The sequence below is a fragment of the Lichenostomus cassidix genome, chromosome 1 (assembly GCF_008360975.1).
Source record: "Lichenostomus cassidix isolate B80296 chromosome 1, HeHo_3.0, whole genome shotgun sequence".
Classification (NCBI taxonomy): domain Eukaryota; kingdom Metazoa; phylum Chordata; class Aves; order Passeriformes; family Meliphagidae; genus Lichenostomus; species Lichenostomus cassidix.
Window position 1 is genome coordinate 113,998,904 of NC_139479.1, and position 21,577 is coordinate 114,020,480.

The 21,577-nt window shown below is 45.4% G+C and overlaps 1 protein-coding gene across 4 annotated transcripts in view; it reads left to right on the top strand.

Annotated features, from left to right (window-relative positions):
* The first annotated feature begins 683 nt into the window (after positions 1-683).
* The window catches only part of FAM168A (family with sequence similarity 168 member A), a 125,653-nt gene continuing 104,759 nt past the window's right edge, over positions 684-21,577 (top strand). Inside the window, exons 1-2 of one of the 4 annotated variants that reach the window (XM_085077948.1) lie at positions 760-819; positions 21,465-21,547. The gene's annotated coding sequence lies outside the window, so the exon portion shown is untranslated. Of the gene's footprint in view, positions 820-21,464; positions 21,548-21,577 lie in introns of all 4 variants that reach the window. The other 3 variants (XM_085077931.1, XM_085077922.1, XM_085077939.1) reach the window with 3 other exon arrangements.

A 21,577-nucleotide genomic window follows, 5' to 3' on the forward strand; every position in this document is an offset into this window, starting at 1 on the left:
GCTCGGCAAACACAATTTACGGTGCAAATCTACCAAAAAAAAAAACCAAAACACTTGCAACAGCATGGAGTGTTGTGAAGGATCGAGGCGGGGGACGTGGGGACAAGCCCTGCTCGTGTCAGCCCTGGCTGGAGACGCTCGGGAGCTCTCCATCTGTTCCCTCAGCCTCCTTTCCCGCCCTGGGCAGGCTGAGGGTTGGTTTCGCTGAGGGAAGGGCAGGGCACAGCCCCACGGAGGCGCTGCGGGCTGCAGGCAAGGCCGGGCCCCGCGGCTCCCCGCTCCCTCCCTGCGCCCGCCAGGCGACCCGGGAAGGCACTCCCGGAGCCGGGATCAGCTCCCGGATCGCCGTGCAGCTCCACCGGGCACCTCTCGGTGGGATTCCCGTAGCGGCCTTCTCCCTCCCATCAGCCTCCGCGGACTACGACTCCCGTCATGCCTCGCTGAACTACAGCTCCCGCCATGTCCTGCGGCTCTGCCCCCGCCGCACTACAGCTCCCAGCACTCCCCGCGCCCGCCCGGGCCCTGCCGCCGTATGTCCTTCCCCCGCCTGCCGCGGGGACTACACCGCCCGTGACCCTTTGCGCGGGGCGGCCAGCGGCGGGCCGCGGCGGCGGCGCGCGGGGCGTGCCGGGAGCTGTAGTCCCGGCAGCGGCGGCGGCTGTAACGGTCCCGCTGGTGGTACTGCCCCCCCTACCCCCCCCATTCCCGGCTGGCGGCTGCGGGAGCAGCGGGAAGAGGAGGAGGAGGAGGAGGAGGAGGAGGAGGAGAGGGAGAGCTGCTGTACCGGCACAGGGGCCGCCGCCGCCCGAGCAGCCGCAGGTGAGGGGAGGGGAAGGGAAGGGGGGACACCCCCGGGTGACAGCGGCGGGAAAGGGGTGGCGGGGTGGGGGCACCGCGGCGGGGAAGGCGGGGGGCTGGGGGCTCCGCCGACCCCCGGAGCCAGCGGGGAGGGGGAGCGTGGTGCGGGGCGGGGGCGGCGGGGCCGGGGCAGGGCAGAGCGAGCCCCGGGCTGGCGGCTGCCGGCACAGCCCGTGTCCCCGCACCGAGCCTGCTGCCGCCGCCGGGCTCTGTCCCGCTGTCCCCGAGAGCCTGTTGTGTGCCCCGGTGGAGCCTGTTGCCCCGCTCGGGGCTGTTATCCCGCAGCCTGTTGCCCCACAGCCGCTGTGGGCTGTGTCCCCTCGCCGGGGCTGCTCCCCATCCAGGGCACGGGGAGCGGGCTGCCCGCGCTGCGCAGCCCCCGGGAACGGCAAACCCCCCAAAATGCCCGCGGGGCTGGTGGGACGGGAGCGATGCCGGGCTGTGCCGGGGGCTGAGGGCCGGGCTGGGGCGGTCGGGCTGTCCTGCAGCCCCGCCGCGGGTTAAAGCGCTGCCGAGGTGGGCAGAAAATGGTTAAAGGCTGCCGAGCGGGGGGATGTCGGCGCGCAGCATCCCCGGGAATGAAGGCAGGGACAGCCAGGCTGCCAAAGGCAAGGCGGTGGTGGGTTTTCTGCCTGTGTGAAATGCATACCCCGCTCGTTTTTATGAAAATGTGGATTGTTCCCCCCCCGCCCCTTTTTATTTTTTAATCTCTTTTTGGTGATGATTGCTGGCATGCCGTGCTGATGGCATTGTGGTGTTAGGGCTGGCCAAGTCCGTCGCTATATTGTGGGTGAATAATGCCAAAAAGGAGCTCGGTTTCAGTCCTTTATAGAAAGCAGAGCAGCCTGCAAGTATGGAAATGAAATAAATATTCATTAGCAAAAAGAGGTTTTGTGCCGGCTTGGGTTTTGGGGGCTTTTCTTTCCCCCCCACTGCACATGGTGATGAGCTTTTGGGTTATGGTTTGTATTTCCATAGGCTGGATTTTATTTATTTGGTGCTCATTATTGTCAAGTGTAGAAAAATGAGCAGGTTGAGGATATTTTTTTTTCCCCTCTCCTGGACAAAGACATGTTGTACTAAGCAGAAAGAAACCCCAGAAAGATTCTATTTCTGTTTTAATCAAAATATGATTTAAGATGCAGTGGTGTGTTTATTTTTGCTGCTAAATAGCGATGGAGGAAGTCAGAGCTTTTTTTTAAATTTGGTGTGTGTGTGTTTTTAAAGGAATGTGAATGATGGAAACATCTTTAGGGAAACATTTTGCTGGACTTGATTGCATCAACTGCATTATTTCATAAAATGTGAGCTGTGAAGTGGTTGTTGATTAGAACTCAAATTGAGGAGCGATGTTGAGCAATGTAAAGAAAAAGGAAATTAGTATGAAGAGGCCAAATGCTTATTTTCTTTTTTTTCCAGTACGTTCTGATTTTGAATTTTAACTGTTTTGTGGATTCTCTCGACCTTTATGGTTGAGTCTATAAAAAAAAAAAACCAAATAACAACTATGGTCTGTATATTTATTCTTGTTATGCATATGTAGTTATTAAAAGGACTGATATCAATCAGCATTATGTATTTTGCATTAAATTTAAATCACATCTGATTGACTTTCGTTCTGGAAGTTGCAAAAATCAACTTACCCCGTTATGCATCCCAACTTTTTGTTTAGCAAAGCAAATGTTGACATTTTCAGAAGGAATCCTTCTCTCCCAAATCACGCGCTTTATTTTAGGGAATGTGGGATAAGTGTTACAGATATTGTTGTCCACATCTGGGTGGTTTGGGGTATATTCTTTTATTAAAATTCCTGGCTGTCAGCAAAGACACACTTTTTTGGACAGGTAGATGTGTATCCCCAGCGCTCGGGAACAAAGGGATGGGAAGCAAAATGTGTACTGTGGAGGCGTTTGGAATTTGTTCAGCAATGGGAAATACTCCTTGGAGTGAGAAACCTAAACTGCATAAAAATTTACGTGGAATAACTGGGACACAGTCATTTGGGGAGAACATTTGTGGAGATGCTCTGTGATCCTGGTTGATACTCATCTGTCAAAGCCTGCACTGCAGCAGGTGAAGTGTCCAGGGAGTTTTCAAACCCCACTCTGCAGTTCAGACTTCCTGCTCCCCCAGATCCATACCCCACAACAGGGATAACGGGGAAGAGAGGTGATGCTGCTCCTGGTGCTCCTGAAAACATTTCTTAGGAGAGTGAGCACGCTTTGGAGCAGCAGTTCTGTGAAAGGCCTTCAGTACCTGCACTGAAAGCGTAATTAAAATGATAATTAAATTGGGGCTCAATTGAATTAGGCGATGTGCCTGGAAGAGCTCAGCTGGACACGGAGGTGCAAACGCAGCCACTCCAGGCTAGGGAGGTGTGTGCTCGCTCCAGGGTAGTGCCAGCTTTTGGGAAGTTCTCCAGGGCGTGGGGTTGGCACTGATTCCCCTCGCAGGGAAGTGGGACATTCACCGCTGGGATGTCGCCGCTGGGTCACCTGCTGGCAGAGCTGTGGCGTGAGCAGAATCCCATCTGCCTCTCCATCCAGGTGTTTCGCTGCTGCTGCTGCTGTGGTAGAGGCAGCTCAGACCTTTCCACTCAGGTTGTCAGAAACCTCTGTGTTCCCAGCCAGGAGCTCTGAGCAGATTCCCAGCTCTCTGCAAAGCACTTGACGAGGCTGTCAGAAGGGAAACACAACTTTCGTATCTTCCCCTGTGAGCTTGCCCTTGCCTTGAGCCCGGATTATGATCTTCATTTGTCTCCCAGCCCTGCCTCTGGGGCCTGATGGTATCTGCAGAGGCCCCTGGTTTCCCTTTCCGCAGCACTGGTGCTCCGTGTACTTTCTGTTTCCTCTGCAATTCCTGAAGTCTCTCCCTGTGCCGGGGCATTCCTCTCCCCGTTTCTCTCCCGAGTTAGCTCCCTCGTGCTCGCTGACGTGCCTGTGATCCTCCTCATCAGCTGGGCTCGGTTTTGCTGCTTAAAATCCATAAGTTCTCGTGTTCAGTCCGTAGGAATATTCGATCTGAAATGACTGAATGAGGAAAGGGCTCCTGTCGTACTCTGTAGTATTTTCTTTTTGCCGATTTCAAATGCCAATCCCTTGGTCCCTTTGGATGCTACTGGATTTTTGTGCCGAGCATCCCTTCAGTGAACAGATGAAGATTTTGGTTTCACTGACAAGAAATAAAACCCACTGGTCCATTTTTTTTTTTTATCAGTTGATGATCTTCTAAGCATCTGAATTAAAAAATACTGACTCTTAATCTGTCACTGTTTAAAACTGGGAACAAATTTTCAGGAATTATTTCCATGTGACTGAACTACCAGTTGGACAGACTGGTAGCTCTCCAGAGCTGTTAAATTGTGTCACCTTCTTATTCCTTCCACTCAACTGAATCACTTTGTTCCTATTTTTGTGTCGAAAACATTGATCTCCCTAAACACGAGGGAAGAATGTCGGTGGCAGAGCTGTGTTTATTTATGCAAATTCAGAATCCCAGAAGGATTTGGGTTGGGAGGGACCTTAGAGCTCATCCAGTGCCACCCCTGCCATGGGCAGGGACACCTTCCACTATCCCAGGTTGCTCCAAGCCCTGTCCAGCCTGGCCTTGGACACTTGCAGGGATCCAGGGGCAGCCACAGCTTCTCTGGGCACGCTGTGCCAGGGCCTCACCACCCTCACAGGAAGAATTTTTTCCCAGTAACATTTGTGTCAACCTGATTTTTGCAGAAAATAAGGATAATGTGATTGCACTTCCTACCTGCCCACCTGGGCAGAGCAGGAGAATGAAATCAGTTTAAAACATGTCTGTGATATATATTTTTTGTTATGCTCCTATTTATCAATTCTTTGTTAGGTGGACAATCTTGAGGTGGGATTTTATGTTTATTTATTTGTTAGCTTGAATGGGAAGCAACAGTTGGGAATTTCCAGGATTTTCTTTTGCTGAGAGGCAGGTGTGCCATGGGTGTCTGAAGCAGGAACACCCAGGCAGGAAAAATCCAGCTTTTAAAGTATATCTAGCATTTGCAGATCTGAAATTTGTGGAAGCTCTTTATTTTTAAGAACCATGTAGGGAATGAGCTTCTGCTGAGGATGACGGAGACGCACGGATTTTTTAGAGTGTGAGTGGGACTTGGATAATTTTTCCAAAGCTCCTCTGAGTTTTGTTTACTATGGATGTGCTGAAAACCCTGAGCACTGCACAGGAATTTCAAGTGACTGTGTGCTTTCTGGGAGGAAAAAATGTGGGCCTGCTGACGCTCCCCAGCAAACCATTTAGGAGATTATCGTCATAGGATTTATAAAAGCTGGAAAAAACCACATTCCGCTCCTCTGGTTTGTATTTGCTTGTGCTTTACCCTGTCTCTCCTTCCCCTCCTTGGCTGAAACACTCATGTGGAAAACTGGAGAGTGGAAAAATGAAAAGTCAGAGCAGAAAACTGGGGTTTATCGTGGCCTTCCTACGATAACTTTCTCAATAGGAAGATTAAAGCTGAAGTGTATTTGTAGGCTGATCGTTTTTGCCTTCCTTGTCTCAGCAAGGGTTAGAGATTTGGGAGGATTATTGGAGACAAGCTTAGAGTATTTTATGAGAGGAAAAGTACTAAACTGGGAAAAAAAAAAAAAAGAAATAATAGATGCCATCATGCCTGCTAGGCATGTCTAATTCTTTGATAAAATGGATAAAGATTGCAGACTGCAGCAAAAGTTAAAATAGACCATAACACCTCGGGGTCCACAGGGTTTTTCCTTCTAATTTGCTGTAGAACTTAATAAAAAAGATCTGCCTCTTTTATGGCATCAGGCCCTTTATCTGCCACAAATTAAAGCCCAGTGCTTGGGCTTCTGCTTTCTCTGCTGTTAGATACCAGCTCCCTAAATTTGATAACGAGTGGGTTTTATCATTCTGAGATAGGAAATACATCCTGAAGGCTGGTGAGAAGTTTGGACCATCGTCTTCTTTTTCCCCATTTTCCATTCAGCTCTTTATACTTGGATTTATAGGCAATAAGAGCTAACTTTTCAATGGACAAGGGGATTTATGTGGTTATTTTAAACAAGCTCCAAAGTGTCCCCACAGTCCCAGGGCAGGGGTGATGGGAGTCCCCATCCATGGAGGATTTAAAAGCCACATGAATGTGGCACTTGGGGACCTGGGTTAGTGGTGGCCTTGGCAGTGCTGGGGGACTCCATGATCCTCAAGGTCTTTTCCACTGTTAACAATTCCATTATCCTACCTTCTCCTGCCAATTTGATGGACAAAGTAAGATCATTCATTACAGTTCCTGATGCCATTTTACCCAGGATAATTGTCATGTCTGTATGGACAGACAGGCTCTCAGGACTTTGCCCTGCTGAAAAGTATTTTGCATGAAGCTTGTGAGCATTTAAAATGCAATTACTTTGGAATGGGTCCCTGTATAAACATCTGATTCTGTGGTAGTTTATTCTCCAAATCATTCTCTTCAGTTTTCTGTGTATGTTGTCACTTAATGAGACTTTTAATGGCTTTTACAAAACGATGGCATTCCACATATTTTCCACTTTGCTCTTGACTTGAAGTATATTCACAACAGAAGTTTTCAAGCCCTAAAATGCAGTTCCTAAATTGGAGAACTTTTTGGTTCTTTTTCTTTACCTTAGCACCTGAATCCCAGCTGTCAAACTTTCTTGCATTGCTGAGTCTTTTAATATGGATTTGGGAGCTCAAGAAAATATTTCTTTGTGTAAGAGTTTTTTGACTGTCTTTCTGTTTGAGCCCTTGGAAAAGCAAACACGGAGCAACAGCTCAGGAGCATCTTCCCCACGTGGTTTTGCTTTCCAGGGAAGCTGTGCTGCTGCTGGAGGAGATGCCAGGGGCAGGGTGGGTTCCTGTGTGATTCCAGGAAGTGTGGGACATCTCCACCAAGTGAGGCAGATCCAGGGATGGAGAGAAGGAACAAGTTTTTACAATATGGGTGGTAAAACACTGGTTGCCCAGGTGGCTGCCTCATCCCTGCAAGTGTCCAAGGTGTAATTTGAAACTATTTCTAACTACTACTTCCAAAAGCCTTTTCTTGTCTAAATGCAGAAGTCCTTTGATACCTGGTAAGTTTTCCCTTTAGAGAGAACTCTTAATTCCACACCCAAATGGTCTTTGATTGTGGTCCAGTTAAACTCAAGGCACTGCCTGGCAAGCATTGAGCAGTTTCCTGCCTGGCAATACCTTAGGTGGTGTTTGAGGGGCTCTGGCTTCCAGATCTTGCTCCCCAGGTTCCAGGTCTACAGTGGACCTCTGGAATGGTTCTGGATGCAGCCCAGCAGAACCTCACTACAGCTCACTTTGCTGGGGATTTTCCACGGGTGGCTGCTTTTAGTCATCTGTCCGTCGGCCAACTCTAAATCTGCTCAGCCGCTTTGTTGACACATTTAGTGCTAATTTTTTAATTGGGATGTCATCCTCAAAAGATTGCCTGTTACATTGCAGCACTTTATCACCTTGGATCTCCTCAGAGGATGAAGTCAGCTTTGTTTGACAAGGCCTATTTTCCATAAAATTGACTTGACTCTCATTAATTTTGCTCTGTTCTTTTTAAGCCTGAATCGAGTCTGATTCAGTTTTCCCTTATTTTGTCCAGAGCCCATGTCTGGCAAACTGATTGGTGTTTACTTGGTGTTTTGCCCTCTCCTGATGTAGTCATGTTGGAGATATTTGTCTCCCAAATTTTCTCCTGCATTCTGAAAGATACTGTAAATGAGCCCTCAGGGTCTCTGAAATAGTGGAGGACTCTCTGGTTAAACATCCTGGGATTCTGGGGCACCTTTCCATACTGGAATGCAGAGCTGGGAGAGACTTCGGGGGACTTGCCAGTCCATTCACCTCCTCAAGGCAAGCTAAAGTATCCCTAGAGCATCCTTAATGAATAAATTTCTAATTTTTATTTAAAATCTTCCAGTCTTGGAGGGGCCAGCCTCCTTCAGAAGCTGGCAGTGAGTGCTTAACCAATTTAGTTAAAAGCTTTTCCAATATCTTAGATCTTCTAGGAAGCAGTTATTGGGTGTGAGGGTGGGGAGGCTCTGGCACAGAGAAGCTGTGGCTGCCCCTGGATCCCTGGGATTGTTCCAGCCCAGCTTGGGTGGGGCTTGGAACAACCTGGGATAGTGGAAGGTGTCCTTGCCCATGGCAGGGGGTGGAATGGGATGGTTTTTAAGGTCTCTTCCAACCCAGGCCATCCTGGGATTTTGTGATCTCTGAGAAATGAAGATACTTTGCTTTACTGTGTAGAATAACCCATCCCCTTGTTTCTGCTGTCACTGATGGGAACATGTTACATCTTCCTCCAGTTTGCTTTCCTCTAGGCTGGCAAGGTCCTTTAATGTGTTCTTTTGGATCATTTTCTATCCAAATCTCTTTATTATTTCCTCTGCTTTCCTCTATACTCTGGTGTGTTTACTTCTCTCTCTGCTCTGACTTGGCACTGCTTGGCCTTGTCAGCATTGTATAAAATGAAAAATAATGCTGGTTTCCACATGGCACTCTTAAAACAATCTGAAGTGCTTTTTTTTTGTTATTTTTTGGCAATTCCAGTGTATTGTTGACATTTTACTTGTGATCCAATATCCCTTGGGGTTGTTTTCTCCTGTCCATCAGCCCAGCTGGGAATTCTCCACCTGCACAATGTGCACTGCTCTTGCACTCATCTTTATTAGGTTTCACCAGACTCTTTGGATTTGACACAGTTTGGTCTTGACTCGTCCATGTTGTTTCATTTTAGCTGTGTGCTGTAATTGTTTTTATATAAATTGTTAGATAATGCTTCTGGTGTCTTACATTGATTGGGAAGGCAGTTCAGTCTCTGATTTGCTTCAGAAGCTTCTTCAAACTTCACTCTGGAGCTGTTTCCTTTTTGATCCCAAAAGCACTTTGAAACGTGGTGAGTGGACCATCTATATGCAAATTCCTTAATTTTTCCTCTGCTGCGTTGTATTTGTGGAAATTCAAGTGATGCCAATTTTCATTACAGCTGGATTCAGTATTTTAAAGGTCTTATCCAACCCAAATGATTCTATGAGTCTGTGATTATGTTGATATTTCATTAAGATGATAACTAAAAAGTACAAACGTCATGCAAGTTAAAATCAATTATTGAAATCAAGGCATTTTGCAATCTTGATTGAATTACTAAGCTTAGATAGATTTAAATACGAGCCTGTCCTTTTTCTGCACTGTCAAGACTTCCAGCCCAGTGATTTCTGCAGCTTTATTGCTTGTAAGGAGGCCCAAATGAGTCACTTGGTGTTACAAATTGTCCCCTCTGATTTTGGGAAACCAATCTCCTTGAATCACTTGCTGTGAGAGTTTCTGTATCCCTCCTGTCTCCTCTGTAAGCCCTCATGGGTTTTTTCCCCCATGGACTCACATACCTGTCTCGGTGCTTCCCAGAACCTCCTCCTGGCTTCACCCATTAAAACACACCAAGCTTCTGCCAAGTTGCTCTGCAAATTCAGTTCTCCTGCAGTGTTGATGAGAGAAGTGAGCCTTCCTACCTTTTTTTGAGGGATACATTGCAGCCATCTCTACCTTTCATATCTGAACACCATGGCACTAATGATTTTCAAGTCCCATCACATGCTCATTCTTTTCTTACTGCTGGCCAGGATTTCATTTGTTCCTGCTTGTTATCCAGACTCCCTGCATCCATATATAGCAACAGAAAATTCATTTTTTTTATGAACGCTCTTGTCTGACTTTGTACCTCATTTCCCCTTCTGAGTGTCCTTCTCCTGTGTTCAGCTTGTGCCTTTCCTGGATGCATCAGCAGTTTCATCTGGGAAGGTGTCTTATTAGTTGGAAAGATGCTGGCTCTGCAATTCATGGTCTCTCCCTTCCCTCCAATGTTGTTCCATCACTCAAATCCAAATATTCTCTCATCAGTCGTGCAGCCTTGTTCTATTTCATGATTTTTTTTTCTGGTACTGAATGCATCTTTTAGCTCAGAGTTGACAACCTGTGGATGTACAAGGAGACTGTGGGTGCAGTGTGGAGCATTGGCATTTTGGGGCACTGCTTTGCAAGAGGCAGCAGCTTGCAATTCCTGCCTCTCCCTGAGCTCCACGCTCTGCAAAAGCTGCTGTCCTGCTTGGAAGCAAATTCCTGCTGGTTTGAGAGGCACCTCCTACCAGCTCCTCCTCGGCTTCTCTTGGCACCCTCAAGCCAGTGGGAAGAAGAAGCCTGGGATGGCACCATGTGAAGATTGCCAAACCTTGACTTAGACTTTCCCTTGGAGTGCTTTTCCAGGATCCCTGAAATCTTTTCTCACTGCTTGCTTCCAGCTGACACCATCGCTGCTCCCAGCAGGCACAGTTACTTCTTGTGACCAGAGTGATCAGCCAATATTGGTGCTCGTCTGTGGGAAGAGGAAATCCATGGCAGTTCTTGGAGTCAGTCATGCTGATCCACAAAGCATGCTTGCAGAGGCTGGATTTTCTGAACACAGGCTGGAGAAAGCAGCAGGAAACCATTTTTCTCCATATCCCAAGGTTGTTTTTCCTGCCAGCACTAAACACACGCGCGGAGTTTAGCGTGACTTTCACCACGGGTGTTTCCCTGGATGCCCTTGACTTTCTCCTGCTTTCCTGATGCTCTTCACTGACGTTTCTGGCACTTGACTGTGACTATTCCCTCCTATTCCTTGCAGTTTGTGTGCTTTCCACTTCTCCTGACACAAAGCCTGACGCTCCATGTTTGTGTTCAGCCCTTGGGAAGCTTTTTTGCCTCTGTTTGTGGCCAGTGTTGCTGGCTTTAACCAAATTCCACGTAGCAGAATTGTCTTCTGTGGAGATTTTTTTGGGATGAATTTCCAGCCTTGTGCTGAACTTCTTCATTCAGGGGAGATCTCTCTGCCAGAGAACCCAAATCTCCAACCTTTTATGTTGTGACTCGTAATTTGCTGGTGATGAACAATGGTCTTATGATCCAACCATGTAAGTTTGGCACTTGCTCCATTCCACAATTTCCTTCTAACCCCCAAACTGCATAAACAGTGCCTCAGTTGCCCATTTGGAGTAGGGCAAAAAGGGTTGGTAATGCCTGTACTTGCTGAGACAGATCAATGAAAGGTTGGAAGATGCCACAGTGACAACTTTCCCCCTTCTCTGCCACATGAAGTAATGGAAAGGCTGTGGACTCCCCATGTTTGGGGTCCTTTATTGTGCCCTTTATTTAAAGTTTTACACAGATTTCAGAAGCAAATGATTCCTGCCACATGGAAATGTCTCTGGTGTGACATCAGGGCTGTGGGGACTGTTCTGGTGTCACTCTCACTGGGTTTGCAGTTCAGGCTGCTGCCCTTGATCTGTGAAAGTCCTGATTTGAATCTTCTCTCCGTGTGAGACCTCTCTCCTCAGGACTGTGCTGGCAGTCAGGATTAGCTGGGCTTTACTTCACTGGCAATCTTGTTTTTAAATCTGAAAGGACCTCAGCAGAGTTTTCTCCTGGGGCAGGGAGGCCATTGATTCTGGAATACGTTTTTCTTGGTGTTATCAGGATTTTGTGGCTATCAGGATAAGCCTGGGGCTTATGGATCATGGAGTTTTCTTCCTGGAGGAAGGTGTGTCTTCAGTTTAGGTTAGGTTTTACCTGACCTTCCTATGATTTTTACCTTTTAATGATTTTTTTCCCATATTTTTTGGTATTTCTTTCTTTCTGTGGGTGTTTCATATTTACCCAAATATAGTGGGAAGAACATTGGGGAAAACAATCTCTTATTTTTTGGCTTTTGGTTTCTGCCTGCCCTGTGGAGATGCCGGCAGGGTTCCAGGAACACAGGCTTGCCTGAGGGAGGAGAAAACAGGGCAGTGTTCCTTTTCCTGCTTCAAGGTAGACACCACGAGCTGATTCCTGTCATATTTTAGGGATGTTGCCATTTAGTAAAGAGAGAGCAGAGAAAAACCCGGATATTAAATTTACTTAAGATGTGTCCTCTTGAAGATGCTTGGTTGGATATCAGTACTGTCTGCAAATCTTTTTATATTGAAATAATTTAATGGGAGTATCCATTTGAAAGTTACTGGGGAGTATCCAGAGTCTATTCCTGGTGCAGAGAGCGGAAATCTGTTTTAATTGGAGCAGTTTTCTGGGAGTTGTGTTTCCTGCCAGAGTGGTAACAGTAGGGAGGATCAGCAGCCTGAGAGGTTATAAAACCCCCAGGCATTTTACATTCGTTTCAAGTAGCTGGATACTGTAAAAAACCACAAAAATTGGGCAAACAGAGACTCTGCACAGAGGATTCTGAGACTCTGTATTAAACCTTCCCAAAAAGCACCTGAATCCATGGGGACACAGTTCCTGAGTTCCCTTCTGTGTTTGTTTTACTGAGTGGCTCATAGTCAGAGAGTGGATAAAAATCCACTGCTGCCACAAATAGCACTCGAGATTTTGGTACTGATTATAATTAACCCTGATGGTTTCTGCCTGATTTGGTTCATTTTTGTATTTGTAGGCAAAATACAGCAGTGCAGGAACAAACCCAATTAACACTGGGAAGTGAAGCCAGAGTGTTATCAGATAAACCAGGGAAGTCAGAGAGCTGGAAGCTTTTAAAAATAGTTTTTTCCAAGGTAACTGTGTCACTCTAATTTCAGAAGAAAAAGATATGTAGGTACCTTATTGTTAAAGCCAGTTTTGTTTCCCAAAATGCCTGGAAAATCGAGCTGATCCACTAAAAATTGCTGTTCCTTCAGTGTTTCATCTTAGAGGGATTGTTTTATACAGGGATAATTTACTGCTGCTTGACAGTGTGCCCATAATACTCATTATTAGCAAACCCTCAGAATTTTGTTCTCACATGCTAAAATAAAGTGGAAAATTAGAAGACTCTTTCATGTCCATCACTCCAGATTATCTGAGATTTATTTCTGAATACAGTCTTTACAGAATTGGTGAGAAGCCATCATTAGAGGTTAAAGACATCATTGTGTTCTTAGGTGGATTTTCACTTTGAGTTATTTAGTTGCTCAAAATCTGTCTCTCTTTAAATCCATACATCAGGAAAGTTGTGACAATCCATTTTTCAAAGGTTATTGATTTCCCATTTTTACCCATTAATTTACCCATTCAGCATTCTGCCCTGTCTACAATAAACATCTCTTAAAAATATTTTTATGTAAGAACATCCAGAGACAGCCAAACCTCAATGAATAAAGGGGTGCTTAAAGACTTGAATTCAGTCCTGTTAGAGATCTGCTTTCTACTTACAGTCAAGTTAATACCAACTTAATTTTAAGTTAATAATGCCTAAATAGGTTCCCAGTTTTTGTCATCACTAGGAAATTAAATCGAGTTGACTGTGCTTAAATTACTGTTTTCAATTAAGCAGCTCAGAGCAGATCAGCAGCACTGAGAACTAACCCTGGTCCTGCCTTCCTGCAGACCTGGTGCCCTGCTGAAACCTCTGGGGTGGATCCAGGGAAGCTCTTGTTTAAATTGTGACTTGGGAGGCATTTCAGTACCAAGTGATATTCTGATGGAGAGAATTGGCAGGATGTTAGCAAATAAATATTATATTAATCACATTAAAAATGGGTTATTGCGGTCAGTTGGATGGGTTTTAGAAAGGTTTCAATGAACTGGCAGTGGATGCAATGGGATTTTGGGAGCATGGGGAGGAGAAGGCTCCAGGGAGATATTGGAGCACCTTCCAGTGCCTAAAGGGACTCCAAGAGAGCTGGAGAGAGTTGTATTCTGGGCAGTGGTGCTCAAAGGCATTACAGAGCAGGTGGATGTAAACACCAGGAGCAATGCTGCAGCAGAAAAGATAATTTAATTTTTTTTTTTTTTTTAATTTTTAGGTGTATGAGCAAGAAAATATTTAGAAGAGAACAGATTGCATTTCTGTATTTGGTGCTTGTGACTTTCCCGTGTATGATTTCCATTTCAACATCCTGAAATAGCTCCTGGATAAATTGTAGGGGAATGGAAGAAATGCAAAAATAGTCTGAGGACTAGAAAAAACACACACAGAGGAGCTCAGAGCTAAGTCTGCTTGGCTTATCAGGGTGAGAGTCTAACTGCAGGAGCATTCCAGAGAAAATTCCAGGCAGCAAGTGCCCTCCTTTGCATCCAAGGGAGTTGGTGTTTTAAAGGGGGAACCCTTGAAAGGTGAATGCCTGTTGTAAGGAAGGATCCAAGGAAAAGAGCATTTCTCATCTCTAAAACTGATCACTTTTCCTTTAAAACTACAGAGACCAATGCAGGGTATGTTCTTGTCAAGCATTATGTTGTTTAAAGGGATGAAACTTTGAACAGTATTTTCTTCCCTGGCAGAAAGAGTTGCAGGAGGGCACCAGGCACTGTTAACCCGTGGCTGTGGCACATGGGTTGTGTGAAGGGGTGATGGAGTTCCCTGACTGAAACATTAGTTTTTACTCCATGGGCCAACCTTCACATTGAAATTACCACCTCATTCTGGTGAAAAACTTCTGTGGAGGATGGCACTGTGGGTAGGGTGGGCTTGACATGCAGCTCAAATTAACTGGAGCTGGAGACAAGCCTGAAAAATGTTGTGGAGCAAATGGTGAATATGGGAATGGAATTGAATTGCTGAGAGTGAAGGTTAAAGAGATTTATATTTATGCTATAAATGTATTCCCTTATATACAATTACAGGATTGGTAAGGTTGGGAAAGCCCTCCAAGACCATCAAATCCAACCATTCCCCAGCACTGCCAAGGCCACCAGTGCCCCATGTCCCCAAGTGCCACATCCACATGGCTTTAAATCCCTCCAGGGAGGGGACTCAGCACTGCCCTGGGCAGGTGTGCCACGGCTGGACAACCCTTTCCAGGAATGAATTTTCCCTGCTAGCCAGTCTAAACCTCCCCTTGCACCACGTGGGGCTGTTTCATCTTGTCCTGTCCCTTTTCCCTGGGAGCACAGCCTGACTCTCACCTGGCTGCACCTTCCTGTCAGGGAGTTGTGCAGAGCCAGAAGCTCTTCCCTTGAACCTCCTTTTCTCCCCAGCTCCCTCATTATGTGAGAGAATCTGTAAAAGCTGTCAAATACAGGTGGAAGCCTGGACTGTTTGGGAGTTTGATGATGTGATGGTTGGTGCCTGGTGGATCTCCATTGAGGACCATTATAAACTTCCATATATAAACTTCCTTTCTCCCCACACTGATCCCGTCCTCAGTGTTCACCTTGGCTGCTGTGTCCTGGGAAAATAATTCAGGAAACTGTATAAAATGGAGTTTCAAGTGCTTGTCAGCACTGGATAAAATGATGCAACAAGAATCCTGTGAGCAGCAAGACAAAGCCTCTATTGAAATCCACTGGCTCCAGGTGATGCATTGTGGTACCTGCATGTCTCCAGGTGATCCCTTGTGCTGCTTGAAGCCAGACTTCACCAAGGGACAGCTGGACACTATTCATGGCATTTGCAGAAAAAGTGCCACGTGCATTGATCAGTCTTTGTCTGCATCTAAAACTCATCCCTGCCAGTTCTGCCTCGCCATCAGAGCTCCTGGCCTGACTGATGTTTGAAGTGATCTAAGAATACCTCAGATGTATTGTCAAGGGACTCAGTGCTAAATAAATTATAGGAAAGATGAGATCCTAGCAAGCGTTTGGATAACATAAGCAAGATTAATGGTTTGGAGCCTGTTTTCTGAACAGTGGGACGTGATTGATCAAAGAGAAGAAATCGTCTCTGTGCTCCTTTGTACCGAAACTTTCAAGAGCTGAAAATGAGCAGCTGAAGTAAGAAATTCAGAGGTTAGGGAAGAACCTTGTGATAAAAAACTAGGGTGGGAGGTTATGAAAGTACAGGTTGACAGCTCTGTCCTCTTTATCAACCTTTCCCCATAGGGATCTGCTGTAGAAGATTTTGGACAGGCTGCTGTAGCCTGGATAGGTACTTTGAAATTTTTTTACAGTATTTTTAAAAAATCAAAGACTTTTATTGTGCTCTGAATAAGATTTGAGTTTCTAGAAAGCTGGTTTCCTTTGCTGTCTGGGGAAAAAAGAGCTGAAGAATTGGAAGGCTGATCTCCCAGGGAAGGTGACTGTGCCTGAGGATCTGGGAAGAAACACAAGGGCAGATTTTTGTGTGACTCACTCCCTGCAAATAATGTTTCTTGCAATTCCTGCTCCTAAAGTCAGAACTGAGGACTTTGTTTCCATACTTGATTCTCATTTGGGGGTAGAAATTTAGAATTTCCCAGTGTTTGAGTGTTGGACCGAGATGTGGTGGTCTGGTAGGGAGGGGGAAAGGTGAGGCTGGAAATGAACAGAGGAGTTTATGGACACGGGAGTGCTCAGAGTTCATGGAATATCCTGGGGTAACCCAGTTTTTGGATACAGAATTCTCAGATCAGGTCTGAGACCTCTTTCTTGGTCTCAGAAGAGTCAGACCCATTCTGAGGTTGAAATCTGTGAAGCTGAGAACAAGTGAGACACCAAAGGCAGAAAACTGTGGCTTGAACAATTCCAGCTGATTGAGGTTGGAATGTCACTGAAACCAAGCAGTGGGAAGTGGGAGATAAAGGTTATCAAAGTTGTCCATAGCAGCTCCCATGACTGCAGAATTTTCCATACAGTTCTGTAAAATGGTCCTGTGTGTTTAATGGAGTGAAGGACACACATCCACTTTACTTAGCTGAAGAAACTGGGGTACAGAATGGCTGCACTTGATGGCAATGTCATTTTTTTGCAGTTAAATTTTGCCGTTCCGTTCACTGAAGGGTGCAAGGAAGAGACTGAGGATGATATTCTGCCCTTTCCCAATATCTTTCTTTAAAAGATGTTGCCCTGACTAATCTAACAGTGGGGATGGGCTTTTATTTAGCTCAACCCAAATAGCAGAGCTGGGTATAAGAATAAATACAAATGTGCTCATTCAGTATCAGTAGAGGAGATTGATTTTGTAAAAACATTGCAAGGAGAAAGATGGCTGAAACCCATTTGTTCCATCCCGAGAATAGCAATGTGTAAATTGTGATCACTCTTGCACTCCAAGTGTCAGTTTTAATTTGAGTCTTTTATAAACCACTTGATTGTTGAATATTGCAAAGAAATTTAACCCCCGTGGAAGAAATCAGAAAGAATCCTGCTATTGAGGTAATTAGATACAAATTTGAGTGGGGATTTTTTTAATAAAGATTAAATGATCTGTTCAACTGTTTCAGGCCCTACTTGAGATACACACACCTGTGTCTAGCTTGTAGAGCATTTTCCTCATTAATTAAGAGCACTTTCCTTGTGTTATTATTTAATTGGGTATCACAGGGAACCTGATGAGACAATGAAATGGTCTTAATTGCATACAGACTAAATGCAGGATACTCCACATGCTGGAGTGTTCCACGACATGACCCCAGCTTGTCATCGTGTGCTAATGGCCACGGTGCTTGCTCAGGGGGAGAGGAGCCCTCCTGGAGTGAACACAGCCTGAGCCACAAGCACAGCCTGGGCAGGGAATGGCTGGAGAGCAGCCCTGGGGAAGGATTTGGGAGTGCTGGGGGATGAAAAGCTGGATGTGTCCTGGGCTGAGGGGAATTCTGCCCCTCTGCCCTGCTCAGGTGACACCAACCTGCAGAGCTGCCTCAGCCCTGGGGAACAACAGCAGAAGGACCTGGAGCTGCTGGAGAGTCCAGAGGAGGCCATGGAGCTGCTGCAGGGCTGGAGCCAGGCTGGGAGAGCTGGGAATGTTCACCTAGAGAAGGGAAAGCTCCAGGGAGAGCTCAGAGCCCCTGCCAGTGCCTAGAGGGCCTCCAGGAGAGCTGGAGAGGGACTGGGGACAAGGGGTGGAGGGACAGGACACAGGGAATGGCTTCTCACTGCCAGAAGGCAGGGATAGATGGAATACTGGGAAGGAATTCATCCCTGTGAGGGTGGTGAGGCCCTGGCACAGGGTGCCCAGAGAAGCTGTGGCTGCCCCTGGATCCCTGGCAGTGTCCAAGGCCAGGCTGGACAGAGCTTGGAGCAGCCTGGGATAGTGGAAGGTGTCCCTACCCATGGCAGGGGTGATATTTAAGGTTCCTTCCCACCCAAACCATTCTGGGATTGTATAAATAAATCTATTTATTTATTAGTAGTCAATTTCCCCACTTACCAGACTTAAGTTTTCCATGTTTGACAACATTCAGTTTCAAACCATCTGAACACTCTTGGCTGTTTCATAGGGATGGATCCCATTTCATAGGCATGTCTGTTTCCCTGCAGTTTGAGACTGATAATTACAAAGGTAAATGACTGTGTTAACTTTTAAAAATAATATGTAAGACTTACCTTCTGTGAGTGTGCATATGTGGTTCTGGACAACCAGGGGCTTGTGTGGAAGCAATAAGTTTATTCTTCAGCTTCTGGGATTAATCCCTACTCTGCTTCTTCAGCCTCTTCATTTTTTAAAATTTTCTGTTGAGAGAGTGGAAGCAAGAGTGGAAGAAGGAAAAAACTCTTCCTCATATCATGTTTGTCTGTGCTCATCTTTCCCAAGCAGCAGGTAGATGTGTCAACACCATGAATTATGGATGGAGGTGCTGGAGCCCACAGAGTGCTGCAGATCTGCAGTGGAGTTGACCTGTTTTATTCATCTCTAAGCAGCAGAACTCCCTGTGGGACTGGGAAAACCCAAAACCTTCCCATTTTCCATGCTTGGGAAGTTAGTCCTGGATTATACTGATTAAAACTTGGCAAAGAGAAGTTGGAGAGCTTTCACACCTTTCCAGTATGAAAAATTCTCTTGTTCAAGAGGATATTTCAATCTAAAGAAACAGTTGTCAAAGGCAAACTTATGTTTTTCTCTCTTGAAAATGAACTCTCTTGCAATGAGCCAAGGTATTATTTTTGGTTTCAGAGGGAGATATGGCAAGAGGTGCTTTGCAGTCAAGGCAAGGGAAAGACAAAAGCAGGGATTTGACATGTACTGTGCATGACACAGGAGCTGAGTTCTTGTATGACTTGGAGCAAGATCTGTAGTTTATCTGGATTTTTGTTTTCCAAATCCCTGGAAAGGAATGATTGATATTTCCTTTGCAAAGCTGTTTTCAGGCTTCTTGGATAAAAACTTTGAAGGGATTAATTATATGGCACAAAAGCCCTTGTAGCTCTGGGGTTTGGCATTGGTGGCACTCAAAAGTAATGGTGAGAACTGAAGAATAAGCTGGATTTTATCATGCTCCGAACTCCTTGAGTGCCTTACACAGTCCTAGCAAAGGTAGAGTGGCAGTGAACCAGTATCTTTTACCTTTTGGGTTTTTGTACTTTGAATTTATGCCCATTCCAACAGTCATCATCCAAGGAATTCGACAGTGGGAGGCTCTGAATGGATTCCATTTCCATTCTGTTTGTTGTCGTTACAGCCAGTTTAATTTTTCCTGTTGTATTCCTGTGTACAGACACAGCCTGTGTGTGACTGCATTCCTGGTGGGGAAGGCGGGGAGAGCTGGATTTTACCATTTACCATCCTAGTTCAAGTAGTTTTTGCCTTCCTTTTACTGTTTCCCTTTAACAATATTTTGGATTGTTATTGTATTTTATGTGAGAAAGGGCTGCAATAGGTGTAATTTATTTTAAATACTCAATTTCTCTTAAAAATTCCTGTTTTCTTGGCAAAGGGGATCCTGGAGCTTTGTCTGATGGGAGAGGAAATGGTTATTTCATTTACCTACTTTCTGTTTTTAAATCTATTTTTTTGAATCTATTGCCGATTTAACTTATATTTAAGTCAAGAATTCCAGCTTGCTGATTTGAATCATTTGATTGTAAACTTGTTGATTTTTTTTAAATTTTGCTTTTGTTATCCTAAAATAGATTTCTACTCCCTGCTTGGTACAACCCATCAAATATCAGTAGTACACCGATGTCCTTTCATTAAAATTAGAACTCCTTTATTTTGGCCATTGCTTCTGTGCACACTTATTTAAACAATGGCATCTAATTAGTAATTTGAGAGTCTTTGTTTAATTTTTCATTATGTAGGAAACAGAGAATGATACATCTCAGTGATGATGTGTGCTGGGAACTAATGTCAAACTTCCCCTGGAAACTGGAATCCGGATTAATACAGCGTGGGGTGCACAAGTGTTTGTGTTCGTAGAATTAATTTCCATTTCTCAGGATGAATTCCTGAAAAAACCAACAGCCTTCTCCCAGAACAGACTGGGATGTCAGCAGCAGAATTGATCTGACAGGTGTTTTCATGGAATCCCAGAATGGTTTGGGTTGGAAGGAACTTTAAAGATCTTCCAGTGCCGCCCCTGCCATGGGCAGGGACACCTTCCACTAGCCCAGGTTGAACCTGTCTCGGCTTCTTCAGCGTGGAAGATAAACATCAAATCAAGCAAATTAAAGATGTTCCTTTTTCCCCCCGATATTTCCTTTTTTCTACCCAACTATTGAAGTGCTCTCTTGGTGCTTGGATTTTGCCACAACCATTTTGCATCCCCAAATCTGTGTGTACCCACCTGGAGGGTTTTCAGCAGGGCAGGACAGAGTAGGACCAAGGTCAGGGGTACAAGGCCTTGTAAAACAATCTCAGCGTCTCTTTGTACAGATCTGTTTGTCTTGTGATCCCTCAAAACCCAGCTGTCCGGGCTGATGGCTCGTTTCCTCCTTGGAGAGGCCTTCAAAGGCTGCCATACAAGTGGTTGACATTCTTCTTCACAGGCACATGGTTGTTCCAGGAGGTTCATTAATGCAACGCAGCCTTCAAGCTCTTTGGAAAATTAAGGGTCTGATTCTCTCATTTACACCAGCGTGGAACTGGGTAGGAATTGTAATGACTCGAGCTTTTGTAGTCTGTGTACAAAAAAAGGGCTTGAATTTGATGGGTTTGGTGGGAATTAAGATCAGAAAGGAATTTTAGATCATCTATGCTAATTATGAGTAAATTAGATGGTGCAAATTCTGAGGAGAAAATTAAATGCACGCTGTGATTCCTTACGGGATGAACTCTGTCACCAGGAACTGATGGGTGAGAAGAAGGTGTTAATTGCTGAGGCTGCTCTGATGGGGCACTGCTGATGTTCACTTGGGCATAGTTCATGCAGCAGAAGAGAATGGCATCCCTTTCTCCCTGGACTTAAACTGCAAGGTTTTTATAGACTTGTTCAGAGCCTCCAAAAAGGAAAGTAGCGCAAAATTGATTTACATGTGCTAAGATCAAGGAGGGACTGACATAATCCTCTGTTTGGATGAAAGACCCTCCTGAAGCTTGGAACTGAGCATTTTTTTTTTTGGTTTTGGAAACAATTAATATTCAAGTAAAGATATTGAGTCCAAGATTTATTAAATCCTGATGGATCCTTGTGATGGGCTCTTGGAAAGCTCTTATATGTTGGCCTGGCCTTTTATCTGCTCAGTCTTCAGATGCTTCTATTTTATCTGTTTCTGAACTTCCAGAACTCCAGAAAGCCTTCCAGCCCAATTTAATATGGAATAAAGCAAAAAGCACGGTTTGATTGCAGACCAAGTCGGTCAGGCAACAGTTAGATAAGTATAATTAGACTTGTAATTGGAATGCGTTGTAGACAATTAGTTTTTGTAAATGTGTGTAATTTAATCCCAAGTAAAGGGTCAGGAGGACCTTGCTGTGAAAGAGGTTAAGGAGTAACATGTATAATTTCCAGGCCTTCTGACGCTCATGTCTGACACAGCTGGAGAGGAGCATGTCCATCTTTCCAATGGCAACAAAAATTCCAGCCTCCTCCAGGTGAGTCAGGGCTTCTGTTCTGCCTTTGTC